This window comes from Taudactylus pleione, unplaced genomic scaffold (genome assembly GCF_031769625.1).
Source record: "Taudactylus pleione unplaced genomic scaffold, aTauple2 ptg000041l, whole genome shotgun sequence".
NCBI classification, from domain to species: domain Eukaryota; kingdom Metazoa; phylum Chordata; class Amphibia; order Anura; family Myobatrachidae; genus Taudactylus; species Taudactylus pleione.
In genome coordinates, this window is record NW_028284443.1 from 54,227,603 (window position 1) to 54,253,091 (window position 25,489).

Here is a 25,489-nt window from a genome sequence, read left to right on the forward strand (position 1 = left end):
TGTTTTCCTTTCCACAAGGTATAATAATGTTGTGCATCACAGGTTTTCTGTCAGAACTATTTAGATCCCAACATCAGTGGTTCCCAAACTCGGTCCTCAAGGCACCCTAACAGTCCAGGTTTTCAGGATATCCATACTTAAGCACAGGATACTTTATTAGTACCTCAGTCAGTTTGATTATAACATCTATGCACAAGCATGGATATGTTTAAAACCTGGACTGTTAGGGTGGCTTGAGGACAGAATTTGGAAACCCCTGTCCTAAGGATTTCCTTGTACTGTTGAGCCGCTTTCAAGTTATCTGCATTATGAGGACTGGCAGCAGTTTCAGACACTACCTCCATTTTAATTTATGGCTACAGACTTAAGCCTGATCAATTGATCGCCCAACATATCTGGTGCCCGTCGGCCAGTGTGTACCAGCGATACGTCTGTGAACGCCGTTGTTCACAGATATATCGCATCGGCTGTGCGGCAGATATATCTGTTCATCGTGCAGTGTGTACGTAGACATGTAGCAGGGGCCACGGGGAGGAAGGCGGGACACGCCCCCCGGCCAGTAGGACCTGTGGCCAGAAGCAGATGATGGACGTTCAGTATGTATGAACGACCACCATCTGCAGATCACTATATATCTGCAGATGTACCCACTTTAACTATAATTAACAGCAGTAGACATGACATATTTATTGTAGGTTTTTAGAGATATCCATGGTTGAGCACAGAATAGTTAATTAGTACCTCAGTCAATTTGAATTAACCACCATGGATATCTCTAAAACCTAAACTGTACTCCTTGAGGACCGCATTTGGGAACCTCTGTGCTTTATATATTGATATTGAAGATGCCGACATACTATAAGCTACAAAAATTGTAGATTTTACTACCTGCAGCTAAACCATTCCGAGGTTCTGTGGTAAGCAATTTCAGACTTACTGCTGTGCAGCACATTGCCTGAAACCTGTATATATATTTTTTTACTTGAGCTTAGTATTTCTCTGATACTTTTACTTTACCTTAGTATCTCTGATACAAACTAACTATAAATTTGATTGCATTAAATGTTTCTTTTCTTTGGATGGCATTAGTCATTGGAATGTAACATATTTTGTATGTGTAGGTCATTAATTGTATGTGTAGAATGAAATGTGCATTATATTTCAAGTGAGCTATTCTGGGTCGCATGTGAATGCCTGCGCAACAGTCTACCGATTTTGTGCTCTGCATGGAGAGTTCCTTGCCGCGCATTGGTACTCCAGGACCTAAAATGTGAATGTGAGCGGGAGATATGGGAAAAAAACACATAGCCTATATTCTAACTCGGCCTGTAAACTATTCTTATGCGATTTGTCAAGTCAATCCATTCAAAGATTTGGCCGTGATTTAACAACAAACAACGCCTGCGACTTTATGTAAATGCCACTACAAAGCTCTTCATTTGTGTACAGCCATGCGTATGAATGCGCGAGGACTGAGACACCCACTTTGAACGTCTGTAGACACTGTAATACTGCTTGGTGTGTCTTTAGATGCCACCCTCGATCACACCATCAAAACTTGCACTAGCCCTATGGCAGGTGCAGATTTTCCCATCTGAGCATGGCCTTCAATGTGAACAATTGAGCGTTTGTGTAGGCAAAAACTTTAGTCGCACTCCCATAAGACGAACCATCTCCGTGCATCTGTTTAGCCACCTCCCAGTCACTGCCTAGGAATGCCCAGTAATTTGCCCAAGACATTTCTAATACTGTGTGCCTCAATAGCAACTGCGCCTTTGTGTGTACACAGTGTAACGCATGCACGGCAGGGGGTTTTACGGATTTTTCCACCGTATTAAAAAGAAAAGAAGGTAAACTCCATGAACATCGGCACGGCTTTCAGCTCTGATTCAGGCCCTAGGATGGATAGACTAAGTACCGACCAATCAGCTCCTAACTGCCATTTTTCAAAAACAGCCTGTAACATGAGTTAGGAGCTGATTGGTTGGTACTTTGTCTATCTCCAAGGCTTAGTACATCTCTCCCGTGTCCATCTATGGTGCATTAGAAATAGAGAATTGTTCCCTAATTATTAACATTTATTTATATAGTACCAGCATATTCAGTGAGTAAACTCAGTTATAAAACAAAAAGGAAATATTACCAAACAGAATGGGGTGTCGTTGCACATAGCAACCAGATTCTAGCTATTATCTTCTAGAAGGGGCTAGATAAATGATAAGTAGAATCTGATTGGTTGCTATGGGCAACTCACTTCTAAAACTTGCACTTTAGTAAATACATCTCCAAAAAGAGGTAGTATGGCCCAGTATGAAAGCTTTCAAGCCATACTGGCCAAAGATTCCCATTGGATCATATCTAGGACCCAAATTATCTCTAAAAAAAAATAATAATAATAAAAAAAAAAAAGTTATAAACAAAACTATTTTTTTTTTTATACTATGCAAGGAAACACTTTGGAAACAAAATGTAACTTCAGACACAAAAAGTACCTTGTTTCAGCAAGGTGTTATACAAAATTATTAATTAATAGGCAATATATTTGATGGTCATTTATTTTCCCTTAAGCATCACTGTCTAGTACAAAGTATTATAATGTAAACAACCAGCCATAACACAAACCATAAAATGCAAAAATATGCAGGAGTGTTATGCTGCCCATCCACTTAACGATGCGGGGGACGACGGCACGATTACGATGCAGTCGTCCCCAGCGTGGTGAACTGCATACACTGAACATTCAGACATGTATGCAGATCAATCATCCCTGAACATGACAACCTGACGGCGGTCGCCAGGTTGACAGTCATGTTCGGGCGATGATTGATGTTAAAAACGACCAGCGGGCGCGCGCATCGCTGGTCATTTTTAACCTTTTACTGCCCGATTTGCGGGCGATTACCAAGCGATAATGCCTGTCGTTATCGCTCCATCGCTAGGTTTAATCACCTAGTGGATGGGCAGCATAATCCACACATACATCTATATTTTTATTGCTAATGCTGAGCATACATTGGCAGATAAAATATATGTTGGTCTGACAAGCATTTTATGGGACAGCCTTACACCCAGCAGATATTGTGGCCATAAACTGAGATATTGCACAGTGTATGGCCACACAATATACAGTGCATCCGGAAAGTATTCACAGCACCTTTTTCCACATTTTGTTATGTTACAGCCTTATTCCAAAATGGAATACATTATTTTTTGTCCTCAAAATTCTACACACAATACCCCATAATGACAACATGTAAAAAGTTTTTGCAAATTTAATAAAAAAAAAAACTAAGAAATCACATTTACATAAGTATTCACAGCCTTTGCCATGAAGCTCAAAATTGAGCTCAGGTGCATCCAGTTGCCACTGATCATCCTTGAGATGTTCTTACAGCTTAATTGGAGTCTACCTGTGGTAAATTCAGTTGTTTGGACATGATTTTGAAAGGCATACACCAGTCTATGTAAGGTTCCACACTTGACAGTGCTTGTCAGAGCACAAACCAAGCATGAAGTCCAAGGTATTGTCTGTAGACCTCCGAGACAGGATTGTCTCAAGGCACAAATCTGGGGGAAGGGTACAGAAAAATATCTGCTGCTTCGAAGGTCCCAATGAGCACACTGGCCTCCATCATCCGTAAATGGAAGGAGTTCGGAACCACCAGGACTCTACCTAGAGTTGGCCGGCCATCTAAACTGAGCGATCGGGGGAGAAGGGCCCTAGTCAGGGAGGTGACCAAGAACCTGATGGTCACTATCAGAGCTACAGCATTCCTCTGTGGAGAGAGAAGCTTCCAGAAGGACAACCATTTCTGCAGCAATCCACCAATCAGGCCTGTATGGTACAGTGGCCAGACGGAAGCCACTCCTTAGTAAAAAGCACATGGCAGCCCGCCTGAACTTTTGCCAAAATGCACCTGAAGGACTCACAGACCATGAGACACAAAATTCTCTGGTCTGATGAGACAAAGATTGAACTGTTTGGCCAGGCATTATGTTTGGAGGAAAGAAGGCACCGCTCATCACCAGGCCAATACCATCCCTACAGTGAAGCATGGTGGTGGCAGAATCATGCTGTGAGGATGTTTTTCAGCGGCAGGAACTGGGAGACTAGTCAGGTTAAGGGGAAAGATGAATGCAGCAATGTACAGAGACATCCTGGATGAAAACGTGCTCCAGAGCGCTCTTGACCTCAGACTGGGGCGACGGTTCATCTTTCAGCAGGACAACGACCCTAAGCCCACAGCCAAGATATCAAAGAAGTGGCTTCAGGACAACTGTGTGAATGTCCTTGAGGGGCCCAGCCAGAGCCCAGACTTGAATCCGATTGAACATCTCTGGAGAGATCTGAAAATGGCTGTGCACCGACGCTTCCCATCCAACCTGATGGAGCTTGAGAGGTGCTACAAAGAGGAATGGGCAAAACTGCCCAAAGATAGGTGTGCCAAGCCTGTGGCATCATATTCAAAAATACTTCAGGCTGTAATTGCTGCCAAAGGTGCATCAACAAAGTATTGAGCAAAGGCTGTGAATACTTATGTACATGTGATTCCTTGGTTTTTTTCTTTTATTAAATTTGCAAAAATCTCAAAAAAAAAAACTTTACACATTGTCATTATGGGGTATTGTGTGTAGAATTTTGAGGACAAAAATGAATTTATTCCATTTTGGAATAAGGCTGTAACATAACAAAATGTGGAAAAAGTGAAGCGCTGTGAATACTTTCCGGATGCAATGTATGGCTTCTTTCCATGGGGAGGAGACATTTCCTTGTTCCACGCCCTGTGAAGGGGCAGGGGAAATGTCCATTGTTCATCCACGACAGCACATTCATTGCACAATGCAGGGACTTGCAACTCCAAAAATATCGGTCGGACATGCTGGATGATTCGGAATACACTGTACAATTATCTGGGCGATCCACCAATTTTAGGCGGATCGCCCGAATAATTATATAATGTAGGCATTACCTTCCTCACTAGTTATACAATTGGTTTAGTATGCCGTGGTATGAAACGGTTTCAGTAGATGCTTTTCATCAAATTCAATAATCACCAGATACCATGGTAAGGAGTGTTTAGTGGGGATGCATTGATGCATCTAAAAGTTAGAAATGCATCAGAGAAAAGCCAGCAGACATTCATTCCACATTTTCTTTTTTTTTTTTTATATACGGTACAAAAGGAATCCCCATGGTACATTAAATGGATATTCGAAGTTACCAAGAAATTCAGAGACCATATAAAATCAGAGGGCAGCAAGCCAAGTGTTTTTATACAGGTGACAGAAATTGGAGGTCACCTAGTATTAGTAACATTTTACAGTTTACATGTTCGTTATTAATACACAATTTTACATAATAAACAATGGATTTGATGACATAAGAATTCATCGATTAAGTGAGTACATCAATATTGACTACCAGTACAGAAATTTCCAGAAGTTTTAATGTTCACTAATATCACCTGTATATTAGAATTTATCATACATATATTGTGTACATAAGAATTATTATTCAGGCATTAGGACATGCCTGACAAAACTTCAAATGACATCTATTGATTTAAAAAAATATGACAAGGTAAGTATACCATAGCAAAATAGCTGAACTCTGAGCTATCGCTACAGTAATTTGTGTTAGGGTGTTGCCTGCCTAAAGTATTAACTTTTGCAAGGAGAAATACATTTAGGCCATGTACTTTTTAGCAGCGTGTCCAAATTTAAACATGATATTTCCAGAGGCACCCAAGGGTAAAATCAAGTAGCAGTTTTTCCAAAGTCATAAGAATGAAATGTATTTCATACTGGTAATATATATATATATAAGTTATACAACTTTTACTGTAGATAGGGAATTGCATAGGCTATATTTTGGACATAAAAATAAAACACATAGTAGTCAATTCAATTAGACATAAGTAAGTACGGCTATATACCACACTCACTGTAACTCCAGACTCGCAAATTTTGTTCACAGCCTCACAAAAATTCACAAGTTCTGGGCAAGAACAGGCTGTGCAACGGTGCGTTGCCGTTGGAGGCATTTCTACTCCATTACAACGGCAGCTCGCCCCCCTCGTGTCTAATTGAATTTAGCACATACACTGTGGGCCAAATTCAATTAGCTGTATGCAGCGCCAGAACGGCTTTAGAGGATAGGCCTCAGAGGGTGATTTCAGCCCAAAGCCTATGAAGTGTAAGCAGATATCATCTTACCGTAATTGCCTTTCATATGGGCAACTTGCGGCTATTTGGATTAAGTGTTATCCAAAGTGTTAAAGCAAATACAAGGGTAGTTCAATAAGTAAGGTAACACTACCTCTCACATGTATAGTGTTCTCTATTTCAGTCTAATTTCCCGCCAGGCCAGAGCAGGTAGACCACTGCTTCCCTTCCCCACACGGCCATTAGACTGCACCTCACATCAGTCATACTGTCCCAGCATCAATTGTAAGATGGCGTGGCTGCCGGGAACATGGTCAAATGTAGTGTGATCAGATTTCTGTGTTTAAAGGGTACATCAGATGTTCAGTTTGTTAGCAATATCACTATCTCAAATGAGTCTGTCCTCCTGAATCAGACCTTCAACGTGGCACAAATTGACAAATTGTCATCTGTGGTGAACGTACTTGGCCGGCCAGATTGCCGCTCTCCTTGAACGTTTCTTCTGCCATTATCAAAGGCAGTGCACCAAATCCAAACCTGTTTCCGTGACGGACATTATCACTGTACACCTCGAAAACTTGTATTAAAAACTGCAAGTAAAATGCCAGTGGGTATGAGACCTACCAGAGTAAGCATGGGTGGTAGAACTGTCTGTAGGGAGAAGAGATAGAAAGTGAATGAAGGGGCATGATGGCAAGAAACACTGAAATGCCAGCTGGGTGCAAAGTCCGATGCTCATAAATTATCAACATCTCAACACAAAATGGTGCACCTGGAATTAAATTAGTTTGGGGCAGAGATCACCATCATTGGCATAAACTGCACCAGAAACAGAAGAGTATAAGCCTTCTTAGACAGAAAGGACTCTAGGTACAAGTAACTCTGTAACACCACTAATAATACTTATTCTTGCCACAAATGTTTTGTGTGGACTTAATAAATAATATATATTTGAACTACCAATCAGTGGAGGAATGCAATATTGTCAGCTGAATCACATTTCGTCATATTCTCGACAAACGTTAAATGAAAGTTTGGCGCCAACCTAAGGCTTCATATCCTGTGACGTCAAGTTTGTGCATTGTACTCATTTGTTTGCGTGCGTACAAAATAATGCGATCCGTAGTGAATCAGGCCAGTGACAGTGAGTGAACTGTATCCAACAGTGAAAGGGTCTGGCACGGTTTGGGTAAGGATATTCTTTAAAAGGCAAAATAAATGTAATTCAATAGTACTGAGTGATGGTCTTTACTCTCTTTTACAGCACTTAGTGGCAGATGTATCAACAATTCTAAAGAGGACAAGAGGAAAAAAAAGTTTCCCATAACAATCAGCTTCTAGCTAGCCTTTATCTAGTTCTAGTACAGTATAGAATATGATTTCTAGCAGCTGATTAGTTGCTATGGGTTAAGCTGGGTACACACTTTAAAGATATATCTGCAGATCAAGTGATCTGCAGATGATGATTGTTCATACACACTGAACAACCATCATCTGTCGTGCCACGACCCCCTCCCCGCGGCCTCTGCTGCAAGTGTATGGGTGGCCAGCTGATCGTCCGTACACACAGCACCATGCCCTTCTGCTCCACGGGAGGTTTCTGTCCTCCCTGAGCTCGCCTTAGGACACCTGGTTACGGTTTGACAGGTGTACCGCCCCAGTCAAACTCCCCACCTGCCACTGTCCACAGAGGGTCGCGCGCTGGCCAGGTGAGGGCTGTACAGCACAACCGATGTGATGTGTCTGTGAACAACGTCATTCATAGACATATCGGTGGTACACACTAGCTGACTGGGACTCGATATATTGGCTGATCAACTGATCGGCCATTATATCTGCCAGTGTGTAACCAGCATAAACTTCTCTACTTGTCCTGACTAGAAAGTTTGATACATCTCCCCCTAAGTCTCTGATGGTAGGAGTCTCTGGCAGGATGACAAACTATGCAGAGACCAGGTGGCGCCCAATGGTTTCATGAGCATGACACTGATGTGACCCGTATGTCAAGGCCTTTATGGAAGTCATGGCTGAGAGACCACCAACTAAGTGTCAGGCGAATTATCTTGTAGATTGTAGAAAAAATATGAGATATGGTAAGAACTTACCCTTGTTATCTCTATTTCTACGAAGTCCATAGGGTTCCACAGGATACCTTGGGGTATAGGTGTGACGTCAGTCGCAGGGCACCAAAGAGTTAAGCTTTCAGCCTCCCAGGATGCACTAGGTCCCCCTCCTATACCCCGCCCCCAGGCCAAGGCACCTCAGTTAGTTACCAAGCCATAGGCCGGAGGAGGAGAAGGAAGAGAGAGAACAAAGATCTGGACACATACAAGAATCACATTCTCACCAGAGGGAGACGGAAAACCGGTGACCAGAGCAAAGCCCATCTGCAGCACAGGTGCGACAGGGCGGGAGTCCTGTGGAACCCTATGGACTTCGTAGAAATAGAGATAACAAGGGTAAGTTCTTACCATATCTCATATTTTCTACTTCAGGGTCCATAGGGTATCCACAGGATACCTTGGGGATGTCCCAAAGCAGTATCCTTTAAGGGTGGGGACGCTCCTGTGCAGAAAGGAGAATCCGCCGCCCGAAGGAAGCATCCTGAGAGGCGAAGGTGTCAAACCTGTAATACCTCACGAAGGTATGGACAGAAGACCACGTAGCAGCCTTGCAGATCTGAACTGCCGAGGCACCACGTCAAGCTGCCCACGAAGGACCCACAGACCTAGTGGAATGAGCCTTCAGAGAAGGAGGGACCGGTAGGCCTTCATGAAGATAAGCTTCAGAAATAGCCATACGGATCCAGGCTGCCAAAGTTTGCTTTGAAGCAGGCCAACCCTTTTTACAGAAGCCATAGAGGACAACAAAGCGTCCGACTTCCTAAACAAAGAAGTGCGGTCCACATAAGTCCTTAAGGCCCGCACAACATCCAAAGAGGCCTCACCCACGGAAAGACCCGGTGAGTTAAAGGCCGGAACAACTATTTCCTCGTTAACCTGAAACTGGGAAACAACTTTGGGGAGAAACTCGGGCCGAGTGCGGAGCACTGCCCTGTTCCCATGAAAAAAAAAAAACCAAGAAAGGGGGTCTACAAGAAAGAGCCCCTAACTCAGAAACACGTCTGGCTGAAGCAACGGCCAGAAGGAAAACAGTCTTAGCTGTTAGCCATTTAATATCCACTGAGCCCAGTGGTTCAAACGGCGGTCCTTGGAGAGTCCTCAGGACCACAGCCAAATCCCAAGGCGCCATAGGTGGAACAAAGGGCGGCTGAATACGGAGAACACCTTGCATAAAGGTGCGCACATCCGGGATTGTAGCAATCCTACGGTGAAACCAGACAGATAGGGCCGAAACCTGTACCTTCAAAGAAGCAAGGCGAAGCCCATGATCTAGTCCCGCTTGCAGGAAGGCGAGAATCCGAGACAGACGAAACTCCCGCGGTGCATAACCTCTCGGTCGACACCACTGGAAGAACGTATGCCACACGCGATGGTATATCCTCGCGGAAGACGGTTTCCGAGCTCGTAACATGGTACACAGCATAGAGCTGGCAAACCCCCAGGACCTCAGCATGGCCGTCTCAACAGCCACGCCGCCAAAGACAGCCGAGTCAGGTCCGGGTGAAGACAAGGACCCTGAGACAGAAGGTCCGGTCGTAGCGGCAACCGCAGAGGACTGTCCACGGACAGACCCTGAAGGTCTGAGAACCAGTGCCGTCTGGGCCACGCGGGAGCTATCAACAGGAGCGTCCCTCCTTCCTGTTTGAATTTCCGGATTACCCGTGGAAGAAGGGAGACCGGAGGGAACAGGTATGCGAACCTGAACGTCCACCGGACGGACAGAGCATCCACCAGAGACTCTTGTGCGAGACCCGTACACCGGCAACTTGTTGTTGTGCCGGGACGCCATGAGGTCGATTTCTGGAAGACCCCACCTGTCCACCAGTAGTTGAAAAACGTCCGGGTGCAGGGACCATTCCCCTGGATGAACGTCCTGGCGACTTAGAAAGTCCGCCTCCCAATTTAGCACTCCCGGGATGAAGACCGCTGATATGGCCGGAAGATTGCGCTCCGCCCAAACCAGGATCCGAGAGACCTCTACGAGAGCCGCCCGACTGAGAGTTCCTCCTTGCCTGTTTATGTAGGCCACGGTGGTAGCATTGTCCGACTGGACCTGCACCGGGTGACCCTGGAGAAACCGCTGTGCCTGCAGGAGAGCATTGAAGACCGCACGGAGTTCCAAGATATTTATTGGAAGCTCCGCTTCTGTCGGTGTCCACCTGCCCTGGAACAAGTGTGGACCCGAAACTGCTCCCCAGCCTCGAAGACTGGCGTCCGTTGTCAACAGGACCCAATTTGGAACCCAGAACGGACGTCCCTTGTTGAGGTGGGTCATCTTTAACCACCACGCAAGGGACAGGCGAACCTCCGGGGTGAGCACAATCGTCTGGAACTTCAGAGACTGAGGCAGCCCGTTCCACTTGGACAGGATCAGGTGCTGCAGAGGTCTAGAGTGAAACTGGGCGTATTCCACCATGTCGAACACCGACACCATGGAGCCCAGTAACCTCATCGCCGAGTGTAAGGACACCCGGCGGCTGTGCAGACAACTGCGCACCCTTGACTGTAAAGCAGAGATCTTGTCCTCCGTCACGAAGATCCTTTGCTGTCCCGAGTCCAATAAGGCTCCAAGATGCAGAATCCTCCGAGACGGGATTAGAGTGGACTTCTGCCAGTTAATTAGCCAGCCGTGCCGTTGCAGCAGTGCAATGGTCAGGTCCAAGTGGTGTAACAGGAGCTCTGGAGATCCTGCCACCAATAACAGGTCGTCCAAGTACGGCAACATGCGGACTCCTTGCAGCCGCAGAGAAGCCGCCATGACCGCCATAGCGTCCTGTATGTCCAATGACACCATGTAGTCCCCAGGTTCCAGCGCCAGAATGATGGACCGTAGGGTCTCCATCCGAAACTTCGGGACCCGCAAAGACTTGTTGAGTGCTTTGAGGTTGAGAATCGGACGATATGACCCATTGGGTTTCTGTACCAAAAATAGATTTGAATAGAAACCCTGGCCCCTCTGGGAGAATGGAACAGGCACTATAACTCCAGCCTGGAGCATAGTGTGCAATACCTTCCGCAGCTCCGTAGCCTTGTTCCGGTCTGATGGTAGACCCGTGGTGAAGAATCGAGCCGGGGGTCTGTGCCGGAAGGAGAGGGCGTACCCGTGAGAGACCACCTCCAGAACCCAAGTGTCTGTCGTAGTGAACGACCAACACCGGGAGAACTGCAGCAGGCGGCCTCCCACCCTGGGATCCCCCAAGGGGAGACCCGGACCGTCAGGCCGCAGGCTTGTCATCTGGCTTGGGGGCCGGACGTCTGGTACTCCATGCCTGTTTCCGGGGCTTGCCCGATTTCTTAGGGCCAGCCTGTCGAGGAAACGACTGTGGTTTGGGCCTGCCCTGGGCCCTAGATGACCGAAAGGACGATGGTCCAGAACCAGAAGGAGCAGCGGCCGACGGGAGACAAGCAGATTTGGCTGCCGCCAGCGTGGCCACAATCTTATCCAGATCCGGACCGAAGAGAACTTCTCCGGTAAACGGCAACGCTTCCAGACCTTTCTTGGATCTGCGTCCGCCTTCCAGGATCGCAGCCACAAGGTGCGACGAGCAGCTACCGCTGCTGAAGAAATTCTAGACACCAGAGTACTAATGTCTAGAGCCGCCTCGTTGATGTAGGTGGCCGAATCACGGAGATTGCCAATCAACTCCGCTTGTTCGGCCGGACAGTCGGATTCAAAAGAAGCCTCTAATGAATCCGCCCAGCGCTCCATCGCTCTGGCAACCCAGCAAATGGCCATAGCCGGCCGTGCTGCCCCCCCTGCAAGGGAATAAGCGGACTTCAGGCAGATTTCTACCTTGCGGTCCGTAGCATCCTTAAGGGAGGACATGGATGGCATCGGCAATGTGGCACTACGGACAAGACGGGTCACGTGAGAATCCACCTGTGGAGGGGATTCACACTTAGCAAAATAATTATCCGCGAACGGATAAGCCACCGCCAGGCGTCTCTGCGGCTGGTATCTTTTGCCAGGTTGTTTCCACGCCTCCTCTAAATGGTCCACCAACTGACCCGAAAGAGGAAAGACTGTGGCATCGCCCTTCACATCTTTGAAAAAGGCATACTTAGATTTAGCCGCTGGGGGAACTTCGTCCTCAATCACCAAGGCTGTGCGGACCGCCCGAATAAGTCCAGGAATATATACTTTGGACTTAGCATCAGCGTCCTTAGTATGGAAAGGTTCCTGATCGTAAGGATCCAGAATCTCCCCATCATCAGACGTCCCTTCGTCATCCTCATAAGGAGCGGACAGAGACGCCACCGGCCTTTTATGAGGCCGCATCACAGACTCCCCTTGCAATACATCCGACAAGTGCTGTAAAGAACTCGTCAGGGAGTTAACCCACGCTGGCTCCTGAGAAACCGGGAGCGGGGAAATAGGGAGACTGTGGGGTACCACCAATTGTCGTGGGAACCCCTGCATGGGTGACGACACCACAGACTGCTGGGACAAACCCATCGGAGTAAACGCGGGCTGCGGAGCTAACTGGCCCACTAAAGCTGTTAACGCCTGAGCGAAACAAGCCCAGGGCGGCTCCTGTACCGGTGCTGTAACCGTAATAGGCCGCGCCATGGACAACACTGCCGGCAAAGGCCCTCCGCGCTACCCTCCCCCTCCGCTAACGGTACTTTGCACGTGGTACACTGTAGCCGGAGGGGAAAATCACTTTCAGACATGATGGCACCACGTATGTGACCTCTCTCACCAATTAAGTATTAAATAGGCGAGAGACCACCCTGCAGCACCGCACCGCAAGGGCTTTAGCAGAAAGAACAGGGACAGTAATAAAGCTGACAGTTTAGTGAAGAATAGTTACAGGCAGCGCTAGCACAGTCACATACAATGCAGAGAAATAACAATTCCTGCACTAACAGCGCTGATCACTCAACTACACAGACACAGGGCCTGGTAGGACACAGCGCTGCATACACAGACCTGAGCCACAGCGGAGGAGAGGTATGCGGGGGGACCCAGACCACGATGCTTCCTTCCAGACTTCCAGCAGCGTTCACCATGCGTTGCAGAGAAGATGGCCGCCGAGGAGCAGAGAGAAGCTGGCCTGGGGGAGGAGCGCTGACACAGGACCAGTCAGCACAGTGCAGAGAGGGCTGTGTGCAGCGGGGGAGGCGCCGGCTGTGAGACAGGGAAGGCGCGCTCCCCTGGCATGCATTTAACCCCTGGGACGCCGCAGCGCTACCGCTCTGCTGCGGTCCGCTGTCCCAGGGGGTAGTGGAAGCGCAGGTTGGTCGCCTGGCTCCACGCTGCAGCCAGTCCCCAGGGAGCCCCCTGCCTGGGGACTTAGGACCATGTGATCAGCGGGGACCCACCGCGGGACCCCGCTGCTTACCTCTGTCCCCCTTGAATCCGGCCATGGTCCGGAGCATCTGGGGTCACCGCTAGCTGTGACCCCAGACGCCCACCAGCATCCCCGGATCAGTACCGGCGTTCTGGTACCGGCGGGGTGTAGGGAAGACAGCATGGACGTCAGGACTGACTGTCCATGCTGTTCATCCAGTTGTGCAGCCACAGCTGCATGAAGAATAAGCTTCAGGGGCTCTTCTAGCCCCCACTCCAACAGGTGCACCCGACTCCGGCCGGGCACCAAACTAAACTGAGGTGCCTTGGCCTGGGGGCGGGGTATAGGAGGGGGACCTAGTGCATCCTGGGAGGCTGAAAGCTTAACTCTTTGGTGCCCTGCGACTGACGTCACACCTATACCCCAAGGTATCCTGTGGATACCCTATGGACCCTGAAGTAGAAATGGTGATGCAATCCTCCTGCACAACTCCAAGCTCCATGCCACAGGGCATACTGGCCATATGTGGCAGCCTAATGCCCTATAAAGTGAATGTATATTGTTATATAGATTTTTTGTCAACTATGTGTATCGGTCCTTTAAGATTAGCAAAGAAACCTGCGCAAGCTACTGGGCATGCTGCCCAAACAGCAGTTTGGGCGCTCAAAAGCCTGACTTTGGGCAGATTTCTGCTCGCTCCTCAGGAGGGTGTGAGCAGAAATATTTGGCACCCGCGGCCCTTGAGCCCAGTGGCACAACAACTGATTATTGACTGTAACTCTATATGGGAGCTGCGGGCGCGAGTAAACATTTGAATTACCCCCTAGGTAAAATCATTTAACAGCTGGCATGACTATCCTCACCTGACCTTGCAATAAAATCATTGCCACAATAGTCACCATTGTATGGCATCCTTTTAGATGAGGACTTGTAAAACGAAGTAATGAAATCAAAGTTTTTTCCTAAATGAAGAAACACTGCAGTTCACTCACTGTCAATTTTATTAAGCAAGCTTAAAAACAGTCAATAGAAAATACACTAAATAACGCAAAACATGCACATCAATTTACAGTTACAAAACGGAGAATAAAACGGTGATTAAAAAAAGCACTTATTTCATTAACTACCACAATTAGGAGCAGTGACACAAAATATGTTATCAACTTAGGAGCACAGGGAGTGGAAACAATATTTCAATTTGAAATTTGATTAAACCAGATGAAAAATTAAAAAAAAAAGTTATTTTTGCCCAAAAACCATAATAACAAATCTGTAACTGGCATGTCATCGTATTAAGATAATAGATTTACCCCTGAAGGCTAATTCTCTCTCTCCCCTCCCCCCCAATTTTCATCAAAACTTCATTAAACTACATGTACTCAATTCATTGAACAACAACCTACTACTACTACATTGGACTCTTCGCCACATTAGTAAAAGGGTCATTATGTTATCACAGGACAAAACAAGCAACTGTGGCCACATTATAGACATTATAACGGGTAATATAAACTGATGGAGCATCATAGTGATAAAGACAATATTATTTTTGGTGAGACTTGTTGCTTTGTCCACTCAAGGTTACTCAAAAGTAGTATTATTACACTACAACAAGGAAGCAGCCATAATGTTTAGTATCATCACCTAGATAAGTAATGGAACAGCATGCACACAGCCTATTAGGAGGCTCTCTCAATTCACCAGGCAAGTAAAGAAAAAAAAATCAGCATGAAACAAGTGAAGAACAAAAAAAGTGATTGTCCAATAAACATGTTCCACTGGAATGACTGTGAAGAGCCCATACATAGCCATAACTCCCTATATAATAAGATGTCATTCTGGGCCTTGGGAAAGCTGTAAATCACTGTATCTGGATGTTGCCTTAAAGCGACTATGTCAGGGCTCCTGAGACACAATCCCTCATATAGGGCCAGGCTGTGGTGGGAAATAATCGGATTACAGAACCAGAGACTTGCAGAAGTGTTACCTGCACAATATAATCAGGAACACTGTGCAGGACAGTGATTAGGGGCACTGAATAGTCCTTATAACAGTGACACTGCGACCTGCCTCCTGGGCATGCTATATAATATCAGCACTGTCCCTACACAGGCTGTCATTTCTCAGTTTAGTTTTTTATTTCCTCTTGGAAATGTGTCTGATGTACTGAGGTGAAGCGCTGGCTGCTGGCAGGCTCTTTGTTACCGTCCTTCCCATATCCCACACCGTGCAGCAGCTCTGTTCCTCCTCAGCCTGATGCTACAGTACACTGGCAGCATTATACTGTTCCTCCTATACAGGGCTAGGATGGTTCCCCTGCCACCTCCCCCTTCCATCCAGTCTGACCTGCCACCTCCACACTTCCCTATGATGTGTCCCTACACTGTGATCGGGAGAGGAAGTCCTTTGTGCTGATCGCCCGCTTACCTCTCCCTGCTGGCTCCCCGGGTTACTACACACCGCAGCCCGTCCTTTGTGTGATAACTCCCGGCCGCCGCTCTGTTCCTGTCACCGCTGGGGGTGCGCTGGCTGCAGCTAGAAGGCAGGAGCGGAGGGCAGGCGGAGGGATGGGATGTGCTGCAGGGGCGCCATTGCCGGAGGGAGCTGCTCTGCACACAAGATTGCCAGAGCCTAGCTGATATCCCTGGAGGAGGAGGGGTAATAACCGAGGCTGTACTGCCTCCTCCTGACCACGGAGCGGGAAGATGAGCAGCAGCCGCTTTCCCCTCCTCCCGTTCTCTCACATCCACTCCGAGCCAGCCGTCTCCCCCTCCCCTTCTCCCTGCATGCCCCCTGGGAGGAGAGAGAGAGAGAGCGACGTGTGCAGCCCTCGGTGCGCTGGATGGTTGTCAGGCCGCGGAGAGCGGGACACAGCTCCCTCCAGTGTCCGACATACAACAGCACGCCACGGTACCACCATCATCAGGGACTGCCCCCTCTCACTGCTGTGTCCTGTCTCCCTGCACATGTCCCAGCTATGTTGGAGTATATACATTTTCATTAATCACTGCGTCAATTAACAATGTAGACATAAGGACAAGAATGGACATTTTTTTTTTCTGAGCCCATAGAAATGTAGCCGAACTTCTGAACGGGTGTCGTGTCATAATGAGACATAAGTAGATATTTGTAGGCCCCATAGCAAAAGTTCGTACGGGCCCCTATGTAATAATAATAATAATAATTTTATTTATATAGCGCTTTTCTCCTAAAGGACTCAAAGTGCTTTATATTTGCCTTTACAGTACAAAATACAAAATAAGCTTAAACTAGAGACATTAGTGAAATGCTTGGGTGAAGAGGTAAGTCTATGCGGGGAAGTGAGTTCCGTAAGCTCGACCCCCAGACGAATTCCCGGGAGATTCTAGGTAGTGTTAATAGCCCTTCGTCAACGGATCGCAGTACTCGTGTGGGACGGTACGGAATCAGAAGCTGCTTTAGGTACTTTCGGCCATGGTCATGTAGGGCTTTGTAAGTTAATAATCCAATCTTGAAAACAATTCGACATCTGACAGGCAGCCAGTGAAGGGAGTGGAGAATGGGTGTTATGTGGCTGGAACGTGGCTGGTCGGTTAATAGCCTGCCAGCTGCTTTTTGTACCATCTGCAAGCGGTGCAATTCTTTTGCTGGGAGACCGAGGTAGAGGGCGTTGCAGTAGTCTAGGTGTGATGATATAAATGCATGTATGACTTTAGGCAGATCTTCTAATGGAATTAAGTGCTTGATTTTGGCTATGTTCCTCAGATGAAAGAATGAGGATTTGATTGTGACTGATACCTGATGTTTAAGTGTCAAGCCACTATCCAGGACAACACCAAGATTCCCCACATGTTCAGTGTTTTGTAATTCTGATCCCCCAAGCCCAAGGCCTGTTGGTTGGCTATGCTGTAGCCCTGACTTGTGACCTTTTATAACATAAGGACCTCTGTTTTATCAGGGTTCAGTCGCAGCCAACTGGCACTCATCCACTCCTGAAGCTCAGCTAGGCAGCCATTTAGGGTTGTTATGGGGTCCTTTGTACCTGGAGCAAAGGATAGGTACAGTTGTGTATCATCTGCATAGCAGTGGTACACCAGGCCATGACGTCTGATTATTTCACCCAATGGTAGCATGTATACTGCAAAAAGCATGGGAGATCGTATAGAATCCTGTGGGACATCGCATGGAAGTGGCAGTGGTGATGAAGAGTTTACTCCAGAAGAAACTCTCTGTGACCTGCCGGTCAGAAATGATTTGAACCAGCTAAAGACTGTGCCATCCAGTCCACAGAAATTTTTCAGGCGCTCAATTAGAATCCCGTGGTCCACAGTATCAAATGCTGCTGAAAGATCCAGAAGGATTAAGATTGAACAATCACCTCTGTCTCTTGCCATCAAATGATCATTGAGTACACATACTAGAGCTGTTTTGGTGATATGTCTTCTCCTGAATCCTGACTGGAATGGATCATGAATATCATGGGTAGACAGGCGGGCTTCCAGTTGCATTGCCACTACTTTCTCAATGACCTTTGCTAGAAAAGGAAGGTTTGATACTGGTCTATAGTTGGTCATGCAGTCGGGGTCTAAATTAGGTTTTTTAAGAAGTGGTCTAACAATTGCTTCTTTTAGTGGTTCTGGAAAAATGCCTGTTTGCAAAGAGCATTGAACTATTTTTGCAATTACAGGGCCAATCATGTCCATACACCCTAAGAGAAACTTAGTTGAGGCAGGGTCCAGATCACAGGTGGTGGGTCGCAACATTCTGATAATTTTGGCAATCCAGTCTTTTACATCCATTATGTCAAAGCTGTTCCAGGGAGACAGGTGGCTTACCTTTGCAGGCTTGGTAGTTTGGCAAACCTTTGATGGCACTGTGGGGATTCCAGCGCGGATTGAGGATACTTTATCTGCAAAGAATTTTGCAAACTTATTGCATCTGGACTGGGAGAGGGTTTCATCAAGCTGCAGGCATGCTGGTTTGCAAAGCATCTCGACTACGGAAAAGCTGAGCTGGCCTATTGTTTGCTGCCTTTATCTTGTTGATTGATATTCTGTAATATGTTTGATTAGTGTTAACTTATCCTTTACAAGGTTAGTCTTCCTCCATCGTCTTTCAAGTCTACGCCCCCTTTTCTTGAGTTCACTAACACTATTGTCAAACCAAGGGGCTTGACAGTGTGATATGCGGGGTCGTATACGCACAGGGGCGATAATATCCATTGCAGCAGTCACATCTCTGTTATAGTAATGGACTAGAGAACAGGGATCTTCACAGCCCCCATTATTGCAGAAAGATCCAGGTTTGCTGCAAGAGCCTGGGGGGTCATGCCCCTCCTTGGATGGTACCATGTCAACTCCATGGGTAAAGTTCTATTTTGAGGGGTTGCAACTGAGCAGCAAATTGAGTGGTGGTTTGACCACGTGACTGGGTTTATATTTAGGTCAGAGACTTCTAATCCAATATGAAAGACAAGATCAAGAGTGTGACCACTTATATGAGTAGCTGAAGGATTGACTTGTGTGAGGCCCAGAGCATTCATTGTGCACAGGAGATCTTGGCCAAGGTGAGAGAGCTCATCATCAACCCATGCATTGAAATCCCCAAGGATCAGTCATCTTTGATGCTCCAGAAATAGTCCAGCAACAATATCTACAAATTCTTGTAGAAATATCTTTCCATCTCCAGGGGGGCGGTAAATGAGAAGTACTCTGAATCCTAAGTCTGTAGAACTCTGAGCAGAAATGCACTCAAATGAGTGAGTAATTTCCATTGGGTGGACCCTAAGTTTAAGTTCTTTTTTTAAAGCAGATTGCCACTCCCCTTCCCCTGCAGTTAAGTCTTGGGTTGTGAATGACATAGTAATTTGTTGGAACTGCAGCTTCCAAAATAGGAGCTGCATTTTTGTCTAGCCAAGTCTCTGTAATACAGGCAAGATCTGAAGTTTCAATAAGGTCAGCAATTGTAGCAGTCTTGTTTCTTATAGATCTGGTATTACAAAGGTTAGACCTGATTGGGCATACCAGAGCGCCTGTAGTTTTTCTTTATATTGAGTGTGGGGGTTCTGGAGATGTCAGTCACAGTGCGAGAGTTTACAGGTCTGTTCTTCCAAGCACAGGGCCATTTGATAGGTACCACTTCTATTTGTCTCCTATATGAAACTGGTGAGCCTGAAGGCAAGGAACTTACGTGGTTACAGCGGATAAGAGACTTTCGTCCTCGCTTCCCACGACTGCCCCATTGAGTTTTTTTGAAAATGCCAAGGGATTTGAGAATGGAAGCCTGTGCTGGATCAATAGGAACTGCTGTTCGTGGTGGGAGGAGTGAAAGCATGAAGCTGGAGCTGTAAAAATACATTGGTTCATCGATGAGAGAGCATGAATTGCATTTGATGATGAGAGAAGATCAAGCAGTTTTTATTTTTCTGTTTTCTCAACTCTGTGTGTGATCCATAAGTTATAATGGGATTCATGAGCAGTCTAATTTAATTTGGCTATTGCTATGTCCAGTTGCTTCTCTCTTGTTCAAAAGCTACATTTTGAATAAGGAGTATCTAAATAAGCTAACTTGTCTTTTCAGTTGATGATTTAGTCACATTTAAAAATTGTTCCAGGGCAAAGCAAGGCTTGTGAAAGGTGTTAGAAGCCATTCCTATTGTATAGGTGTGAAAATCCCAGTGTGAGACTCCTTTTGAAGTGGATTTTCTGTGCAAGGGTAAAGATAACATGTCTCCAGGAAAAAAAAAATGGGATCCTGTGTTTTAAAATGACCAGACCGCTGGATTTCAGACTGGGGATACTGTGTTTTAGATTATTAATGCAAGAAATCAGTTATTTGCTGAGAAGAGAACAGAGGTGAATGATGTCGAGGGGGGAGCTGGAGCCAAAGATAATTTGTATTCCACAGTACCTTGCTCTGGGGAGTCCACTGCAGAGGTAATGCCAGTCTGAGTTCTAGTGGAGAAGGTAGAGGTTCCATTCCAATCTGAATCTCAGTGCAGGAAGGCAATCCGTTGATTTTGGAGAGATGTCCATGTAGTGCAGTACAAATTAAAGGTAAGTCCTTGGATATTTCTTGTGCTTCTGATGTCACTTTTGTAGAATTTAAGCTGTTTTATGGAGATGTTCAGGAGCAAGTAAAAGGTGAGGCAGCCATCTTGGGCGCCTGGTAGAAATTATATGTACCTGCAAAGGTGAAAAAAACCTATATGTAATATATATACCGCTCTTGGGTGTGGGCTTGCGCTCTGATATACGAAAGAGCCATCGGCCTTTGGCCTTGTGCGTTCAACCACCTAAGGCATGCATATATCAGAGAGGGAACACACCCAAGAGTGCTATAAGTATCTTATAAATTGGCCTCTGTTGTGACAAAACAGACCCTGTAAACGCAAAGCACTGGGCCCATGATATTGGCTCCATCTGTTGGACGTAAGGCCCTAAAAGGTATCTGTACATGATAGAGTTTGTGCAAGCTTGGGAGTGTGGTGCTCCTATGCCTCTGATGGGGCACCACATTTATTGTGCAGTTGGCATTAAGATTTGGAGGCCCTAGCCTCTAGGGCAGGGGTGGGTAATAAGTGGCCCTCCAGCAGTTGTTGAACTACTCTTAGCATGCTTTGCACCAGTTTTATGGCCAAATAGCAAAACTGTGGCAGGACATGGTGGGATGTGTAGTTCTACAACAGCTGCCTTCCCCTATTGTAGAGCATAGGAAATTGTAGGCTACAGAGGCTTACACAGCCACGCCTATTCCCCCTATCAGTGTTTTGTGTAGTCTTGCTTTTGTTCTTGCCTACCTTGCAGGTATTTCAAGTGGATGAACAGCTCAGATCACAGCTCTCACCCAGAGCAGAAACTGACCTATACTATGTTATGATGGTGATCTTAAGTTGAGGCTGGGTGCCTGTGAGACACAGAAACCAAGGGCCACATCACATGGTACATGGATGAAGGGCCCCCGCAGTCAAAGGAGAACTCTAGTGGTGGTAGATGACGACTGACACTGCCTCACCAGGTTAACAAGGTAATATCAGTCACCTATGCAGATGTCACCAGTCAGGGGCGTATCTACCCATTGGCCAGGATGGCACACGCCAGTGGTGCCAGCCAAAGGGGGCACCACCCAGCAGTGCCACCAGCAGCCAAGGGGTAGAATCAGGCTGGGACTAGCGGCAGTGCATCCGGTTGTCTGCACCGCACCCACCGCAAGTGCCCCGGGCCCCACAAGTGTACGGCAGACCGAAGTGAGAGCGGTCTGCCCTACACAGTTACAAACACACAGCCGCCAGCGGCAGCTGTGTGTTTGTTATAGCAGCCAGCCAATGAGTGTCAGACAGACTCTCATTGGTTGCTGCGTCGTCAACAGAGGGAGCCGGCTGGAGCTCACTCATGAGCTCCGGCTCCCCCCGCAGTGGGTAATGGGAGAGACGTCATGACGTCTCTTCCATCCCATAGTGCAGAGCGAGAGCGGGCCCGGAGGAGTGGACAACGTTGGTCATCAGCAGGAGCGGGGATCAGGTAAGTTTTTTTCTGTGTATGTAAGCCTGGCACGGGGGGGCACTGTAAAGTGGGTGGCCGCTACTGGGTGCACTTTATTGGGGGGGTGGGTTGGATGGTGGCCGCTACTGCGAGCACTGCATTGGGGGGGGGACTACTACTGGGGGCACTGCCTGAACTTATGAGAGGAGGGGGCGCCAGTCCATTACACTGCCAGAGGTGCTCGGCTCCCTAGATACACCCCTGTCACCAGTTCCACGCCATGCCTAAATAGCGGTCTCACTTTCTGTAAGTTCACTCAAAGTTGTTCAGTCAAACAGCACACATTGGTGGGAGTTGTGTAACAGCATACATTGGAGTAAGATGTGTGGGGTCTGTGTCACAGCACACACTGGAGGGGGGATGTGTAACAGCGCATATTGGAGGGCCGTGTGAAAGAGCACACATTGGAGGGGGATGTGTAAGTGCGCACATTGGAGGGGGGATGCGTAACAGCACACATTGGAGGGGGGATGCGTAACAGTGCACTGTCACACTCCAGCCCTTAAAAAAAACAGTCTTACCTCTCAGGTGTCTGTCCTGGATAGCACATAGGTCCATTCACACTGCACATTCCTTCCAGCTGGTGCTGAGGTCTGTCTGTGGTGCTCCTGCACCGTCCACTCAGTGTACTGTCACTGAGCATGGAGATGGCTCTCCGCAGCTCCTTCTCACAGTATCTCTTCCCAGCATGATGACACACAGGCTGCATGCCAGAGTTCCCTCCTAAACCACAGCATGGGCACAGCCATGTTGGACTCTGTCACCTGATGCTCTACCTCCAGTCAGAGTACTGCTCCCAGATCAGCTGATTGCATCATCCAATCCCTGGGGATCCTCCCCTATAAATTCCATTTCCTGACTGGCCTCTGTTGACAGTACGTTGTCACTTATTGCTGAAGTTACAGTACTGTGCTGAGTTCCCTGGTACTCTGTATTTGTATGGTCCCAGGGCCCGGTTCATTAAGGATCGCAACTGCTAAAGCGTTCGCAGATGGGCGATTGTTGTGTACAGCGCATGCATATGCATCACAGTGCGTGAAGGCACCACTGCGATCACGGAGAGCCATCTCAGAGTGGTTGACAGGCAGTGAGTGTTTGGGGGTGGTCGGAGAAACGCAGTTGTGCCTGTCCGTTTGAATGCCGTTGCATGGGCGTGCAAAAATTAGCCACTGCATAAGCAGCTTGAGCACTTACTGCGTGCCACGAGATTAGAATTTCTAAGTAAAGTCAGGGCTGCTGTAATTCTACGTGAGGGACCGATGGTACTTGATGTTACTGATGTTTGTGGAGGTTTGCAAGGTATTACGGATGTGAGGTAGTGGTAGGCAGTGGGCATCTTTATGCTGGCAGTGTGTCAGTATTCACTAACATTTTTGCAGCAGACCTCCGTGCGATTATGTAGCTGCGATCGCAATAGCAATCCTTAATGAATTAGGCCCCCAGTCCGTTATATCCAGTTCCATTATCTGGTAAAAAAAGTCTCCTGTACCATTTTGCACACCAATCTGGTTTTAACACTCTTATAGCCACCATTGGTTCCAGCTGATACCTCCAACCATCGGTCTCATCCAATGCTTCCAACATTGAAGTCATATCAAAGTTCTTTAATTCATCAACATCTTTCCCAACTGATCAAGTTCATCAATTCATTAACATTGATACACAGGAAATGATCTTACGAGTCCGCGCTAATGAGAAGTTTCAGGATGATGAGCCTTGTTCATATACTCCCAACATATAGAAATCAGTCCATATGCAAAAAAAATATAGAGAAAAAGACTCTCTCGTAATAAAGTTCTTATTGTCAATATGGTACACCTTCAGTGCTGAAAACGAATGGAGAAGTGAGACTAGTCCCAATCCACAGTGGGGGTAGATAGTGGGAGAATAGTCAAAACGTCCATAGAGAGTAGATCCACCCTGTGATCACAATAAATAGTGCTTACATGTAAGCTTACATGGATCAGGTATGGTGCACCCACGTAGCGGTTTCTTTAAGGGGTCTCCTTTACCAATTACACATCCGCAGATTCCTCATATAAGTGGGATCCACGGCACCCCAAAAATAAAGGGACCAAAACAATCACCACGGATAACTAACACTCCAAAGTTTATTAGAAAACCATAAAATCACAATAAGCCTACCCTGTGTGCATCAAACAATCCTACAGCGTAAAGATGGATCCCGGGAATAACGCTAAGGTAGGTAGGTAGACCGCACAGGGTAGGAAAAATGCAGACACTAGGATGCGTTTCGATGCTCTGCGGCTTTATCAACTTTGATGTCACAGCGTGCAGCCTGTTTGATTATACGGGCGCCATCTTGTTTGGAAAAAACTACCATTAACATTGGACTGATATCAATTAAGTTCTTCAATCGTTCAAGATCTGTCTCAATCCGATCAAGTTAATTAATTCTTCAACATCACATTCAAATCCATCAAGTTCTGCAATTCATCAACATCGGTCTCAAACCGATCCAGCATCATCGGTCCCAATCTGATTCTGCTCATTCATTCAGTATTATAGTTCCAGTTCCATTCCAACCTGCTGTTGAATAAAGACATTTTATTCCTGTCCTTGCCTTCGGGCCCATCATTCACTGCCGTATCTCTACCTCACATCAATACATAAGGAAGTCCTGGCTCAAGTCATCTAAGTTCCTTCACGCCTCTTAAGTCTCCTCTTCAGCCTTCCATACCTTTTCCAACCCAAACCTCAGACGTGACAGTTTGTACTGGCACCATGGATCCAGCCAAGAATCAGGCACAAGATGCTGGGTTTGCATCTGATCTTGTTGCTCGCCGAGAACACCAAGAGGTAGCACAAGGTCAGGTGGTACAGTTTCTCCAAGAACTGACTGACCGGCTGGATAACATTCAGTCAACTCTTAGAGGCTCAGGAGCTGCCTCTTCATCCATTGCAATTTCTCCGGATCCAGTTTCCTTTGTGGCACCTCGTCTGCACATTCCTACTCCTGCAAAATATGATGGGAACCCCAAAAAGTGCAGGGGTTTTGTAAATCAATGTGAAATACAATTTGAGCTTCAACCCAGCAATTTTCCTACACACCGTACTCATCTCCCTATTATCTGGATCTACCTTAGACTGGGCTTCACCCTTATGGGAAAGATGTTGTCACGTCATTCTGCCATATCTACCACGAGCCGGGGAGAGTGTCATCTGCATACACTCTCAGACCTTCTACGTCTATGCCAGCATTTAAATTCTGTAGGCCAGTATCTGGTGCAGTTTCAAATACTGGCATCAGAACTCTCTTGGAATGATGGGGCATTCTATGCAGCCTTCTGGAACGGCTTATCCGACAAAATGAAAGATGTTCTTGTTACTCGTGATCTCCCGGACAAGTTAGAGGACTTTATTACCC

The 25,489-nt window shown here is 46.9% G+C and overlaps 1 protein-coding gene across 2 annotated transcripts in view; it reads right to left on the reverse strand.

Moving 5' to 3' along the window:
• FARP1 (FERM, ARH/RhoGEF and pleckstrin domain protein 1) overlaps nt 1–16,354 on the reverse strand; it is a 223,484-nt gene extending 207,130 nt beyond the window's left edge. The window contains exon 1 of one of the 2 annotated variants that reach the window (XM_088458803.1): nt 16,010–16,354. The gene's annotated coding sequence lies outside the window, so the exon portion shown is untranslated. The remainder of the gene's footprint in view (nt 1–16,009) is intronic. The other variant, XM_088458801.1, reaches the window with a different exon arrangement.
• Nucleotides 16,355–25,489: the final 9,135 nt, after the last annotated feature.